The sequence below is a fragment of the Mirounga leonina genome, unplaced genomic scaffold, assembly GCF_011800145.1.
Source record: "Mirounga leonina isolate KUSES-001 unplaced genomic scaffold, KU_Mleo_1.0 Mir_127, whole genome shotgun sequence".
Lineage (NCBI taxonomy): Eukaryota > Metazoa > Chordata > Mammalia > Carnivora > Phocidae > Mirounga > Mirounga leonina.
The window spans coordinates 46,952,155-46,957,432 of NW_023270316.1; the positions used below are offsets into that span (position 1 = coordinate 46,952,155).

Genomic DNA, 5,278 nt, shown 5'->3' on the forward strand with positions numbered 1-5,278 from the left:
AGAACCAAACACAGCATTGATCACTTTATAAAAATTCAGTAGGCACCTGCCATTTGATTGGTTGAAATGACTCTGAATTAATATATACAACCAATGGTAGGAAAGTAGGTCTGGTGTTGCAAAAAATAATCATATTGGTGCTAAAGCAGTATACTAAAATATGATTTATTTAATCACTTAACACTTGCAAAGGAGGATTTAGTTTACAAATATGTTATGACTTACTCGGTATTCCTTAAACTTTCCATTATTCTGGTTTTTAAATTTAATCTCCTTTCTAATGGAAAATCAACTCCCGGTTGTGTATTTGACAAGAACAGGAAGACTAATGGGCTTGTGTTATTTTTTTTTAAGCACCGAGTGAGAAACGGATTTAAAAGTTGACCTAATATGTTTTAGTTTAATGAGTTTTAGACTTTAGAGCTTTATTTCACCTCACCGTAAACACCTGAATTCTAAATCTAATACTTCTCTCCATGGGATTTTCTATAATCTAGGAAGAAAAATAAAGGTTTTGAGCTTTTAGAATTGGTATAGAAAGTGCCTAATTTCAGAACTAAGTCACCAGTGCAGGCTGCATTACATGGAATCAGTTTGTAATGAAATCTATATCAAGGCCATGTTCCACTGGTTTATACTTCAGCAGCGACCTTTGAGGGAAGCAGAAAAGATGACAAGAGGATAAAGGTAGGTCTTTTATTAACTAATATTTGATGATAAATGGCAAACTATGGAGCAGTAGCAGTCAACGGCAAGCTTCTCTGAAACACCACATGTGAATGAATTATAATGATGGCAAAATCCTGTCACATTTTCCTATCCAATGTCTTCTTCAGCAGTTTTTTTTTTTTTTAAGATATTTATTTATTTATTTATTTGACAGAGAGAGACACAGCGAGAAAGGGAACACAAGCAGGGGGAGTGGGAGAGGGAGGAGCAGGCCTCCCGTCGAGAAGGGAGCCCGACGTGGGGCTCGATCCCAGGACCCTGGGATCATGATCTGAGCTGAAGGCAGACGCTTAACGACTGAGCCACCCAGGTGCCTTAAAAACTTCAGCAGTTTTTAAGTGATAGTATTTACTGATCATCTTTCTGCCTAATGTCAAAGTTTTGTTTCTCTTTTTTTTTTTAAAGAGAGAAGAAAGAGGGCTTTTGTTTGGTTGGTTTTCTTCTCTTTTGCTTTACAAAGTGAAAAAGGAAGTCAAGGCGACACAGAGCAAACAAAAATTGCAAATACAGCAAACATGCATTTTTTTTGAGAGGCAATAATAACGTGTAAAATAAGGATGGTATTAAAGCCTAGTAAATCAGGGCAGAGAGGACATAAGAGGAAGCAGGGGTGGTGACGGCATCCCCGGCCGGCAAGAGGGCTTTAGATAACCAGGCATGACCACACACGGAGAAGAAAAAACATACACGAATCACAGATCATATTTCACTTGGGAATCTGAGAGTCATAAAGCCTTTGCATTTTAAAGCTGGAAGGGACTTAGTTCAACACTCTCATTTCACAGAAGAGGAAATTAAATCATGTTCTGCTAAGCTATACAGTATGTATTCCATGTTTGTAAAAATTGCAAGCAGCTTTTCAGAACCAGCCTTACACACTGGATAAAATATATATTTGTCTCCCTCCCCCGCATCCCTTTCCACTGTTTCCCTGCAAACTCTCTTTATCCTTTTTCCCCTCTTACTTTCTACTCTTATTTCTTTTTATTTTATTTATTTATACCCTAAGTGTCTTCAAATTTTCAGGTGGAAGGCTGGGCATGGGAAATATGTGATCCTCGCCTCTAGAAGGTTCATGATATGATGGGTGAGAGAGATGATACAGAAGACAATAACACTACAGGAATGTAAGTTAAATAAAGGGGGATTAGTGTGTGAGTCTATAATTTTCTATTAAAATGACAACTCGGCCATTCTCTAGATACATGGAGAATGTGATGATTAAGCTGAATTTTAAAGTATTGATAAGAGTTAGATTTTTCTAAAGAATATAAGGTGAAATAGTGTTTTGTTTATATTAGCATGGGTATAAGCCGAGATGGAGGAAGAGGAGAGACTGTTATGTAGGTAGTGGTTTAGCTATAATACTCTGGGTAAAGTCTATCTCATTAAAGGGATTTGTTTTTCTACCTATATTTACTCCCTAAGTGATCCCATTCTGCCTCATGATTTTAAATACCATCTACTATTTTTTCACAATGGGTGTGCTTCTACAACACAGGTGTCGTGCAATCCACCGCTAAACCTAAACCAAAAGGGGAAAAGGAAAAGCCTCATATCAACATTGTCACCATTGGACACAGATTTGGGCAAGTCTACCACTACTGGTCATCTGATCTACCGCGTGGTGGGATCAACAAGAAAACTATCAAAAAATCTGAGAAGGAGATTGCTAGATGGGAAGGGGCTCCTTCAAGTGTAGCTGGGTCTTGGATTAACTGACAGTTGAACGTGAACAGGGTATCATCGTTGATATCTCTCTGCGGAAATTTGAGACTGAGTGTCATGGGCCCATTATTGATGCCCCAGGACACAGAGACTTTATCAAAAACATGATTCCAGGCACATCTTAGGCTGACCGTGCTGTCTTGATTGTTGCTGCTGGTGTTGGTGAACTTGAAGCAGGTAGCTCCAAGAACAGGCAGAACTGTGAGCATGCCCTTCTGGCTGACATACTGGGTGTGAAACAACTAATTGTCGGTGTTAACAAAATGGATTCCACTGAGTCATCCTATAGCCAGAAGAGATGCAAGGAAATCATTAAGGAAGGCAACACCTACATTAGGAAAATTGAATACAACCCTGACACAATAGCATTTGTGCCAATTTTTGGTTGGAACGGTGACAACATGCTGGAGCCAAGTGCTAACATGTCTTGGTTCAAGGGATGGGAAGTCACCCATAAAGATGGGAATGCCAGTGGAACCACATGCTTGGAGCTCTGGATTGCATTCTGCCACCAACGTCCAACTGACAAGCCCTTGCGTATGTCTCTCCAGGACGTCTACAAAATTGGTGGTATTGGTACTGTCCCTATGGCCCAGGTGGAGATTGGTGTTCTTAAACCTGTCAATGGTGGTCTCCTTTGCTTTAGTCAATGTCACAACTGAAGTAAAATCTGTTGAAATGCACCATGAAGCTTTGAGTGAGGCTTTTGCTGGGGACAATGTGGACTTCAATGTCAAGAACATATCTGTCGGGGTGCACGTACCCTTTCGGATCCCTACTTTTGTATCTTTGGGGTAAATACCCAGTAGTGCAATTGCTGGACCATATGGTAGCTCTATTTTCAACTTTCTGAGGAACCTCCATACTGTTTTCCAGAGTGGCTGCACCAGCTTGCATTCCCACCAACAGTGTAGGAGGGTTCCCCTTTCTCCGCATCCCCGCCAACATCTGTCCTTTCCTGACTTGTTAATTTTAGCCATTCTGACTGGTGTGAGGTGGTATCTCATTGAGGTTTTGATTTGGATTTCCCTGATGCTGAGGGATGTTGAGCACTTTTTCATGTGTCTGTTGACCATTTGGATGTCTTCTTTGGAAAAATGTCTGTGCATGTCTTCTGCCCATTTCTTGATTGGATTCTTTGTTCTTTGGGTGTTGAGTTTGATGAGTTCTTTATAGATTTTGGACCGCGATGTTTATAGCAGCAATGTCCACAATAGCCAAACTGTGGAAAGAGCCAAGATGTCCATCGACAGATGAATGGATAAAGAAGATGTGGTATATATATATATACAATGGAATATTATGCAGGCATCAAAAGAAATGAGATCTTGCCATTTGCAATGACATGGATGGAACTGGAGGGTATTATGTTGAGCAAAATAACTCAAACAGAGAAAGACATGTATCATATGACCTCACTGATATGAGGAATTCTTAATCTCAGGAAATAAACTGAGGGTTGCTGGAGTGGGGGGTGGGGTGGGAGGGAGCGGGTGACTGGGTAATAGACACTGGGGAGGGTATGTGCTCTGGTAAGCACTGTGAATTGTGCAAGACTGTTGAATCTCAGATCTGTACCTCTGAAACAAATAATGCAATATATGTTAAGAAAAAAAAAAAGAAGGAAAAAAGAAGGTAGCAGGAGGGGAAGAATGAAGAGGGGGAAATCAGAGGGGTAGACGAACCATGAGAGACGATGGACTCTGAAAAACAAACTGAGGGTTCTAGAGGGGAGGGGGGTGGGAGGATGGGTTAGCCTGATGATGGGTATTGAGGAGGGCACGTTCTGCATGGAGCACTGGGTGTTATGCACAAATGATGAATCATGGAACACTACATCTAAAACTAATGATGTAATGTATGGGGATTAACATAAGAATAAAAAAAATAAACAAACAAACAAAAAAGAACATATCTGTCAAGGATGTTCGCCCTGGCAATGTGACTGGTGACAGCAAAAATGACCCATCCATGGAAGCAGCTGGCTTCGGGGCTCATGTGATTATCCTGAACCATCCAGGCCAAATCAGTGCTGGATATGCACCTCTGCTGGATTTTCACCCGGCTCACATTGCTTGCAAGTTTTCTGAGTTGAAGGAGAAGATTGATCATCGTTCTGGAGAAAAGCTGGAAGATGGCCCCAAGTTCTTAAAATCCTATGATACCGCTATTGTTGATATGGTGTGTTGAGAACTTCTCTGACTATCCTCCTCTGGGCTGTTTTGCTGTTCGTGACATGAGACAGACAGTTGCTGTGGGTGTCCCCAAAGCAGTGGACAAGAAGGCAGCTGGAGCTGGCAAGGTCACCAATCCACCCAGAAAGCTCAGAAAGCTAAATGAATATTATTCCTAATACCTGCCACCCCAGTGTTAATCAGCGGTGGGAGAACGTCTCAGAACTGTTTGTATCAATTGGGCATTTAAGTTTAATAGTAAAAGGCTGGTTAATGGTAACAATGCCTCGTAAAACCTTCAAAAGGAAAAGAGAATGTTTTGTGGACCATTTGTTTTGTGTGTGTGGCGGGGGGGGGGGGGGGGGGGCGGCAGTTTTAAGTTATTAGCTTTTAAAATCAGTACTTTTTAATGGAAACAACTTGACCAAAAATCTCACAGAATTTTGAGACCCATTAAAACAAAAGCTTATTGAGAAAAAAATAATAAAATAAACGAATAAATAAATAAATGCCATCTACTTGCTGATGACACCCCAATCTATTTTTTAGCCTGTACTTCAGACTCGTGTATATCCAACTGCTTACTCTACATCTCCCTTCTGAAGTCTAACAGGTATTTTTAATACAAATTATCTAAAAATAAGATC

The 5,278-nt window shown here is 40.6% G+C and overlaps 1 pseudogene; it reads left to right on the forward strand.

The window, feature by feature from the left end:
• The first annotated feature begins 2,439 nt into the window (after positions 1-2,439).
• Positions 2,440-4,960, forward strand: LOC118009173 (annotated as a pseudogene).
• The last annotated feature ends 318 nt before the right edge of the window (positions 4,961-5,278 follow it).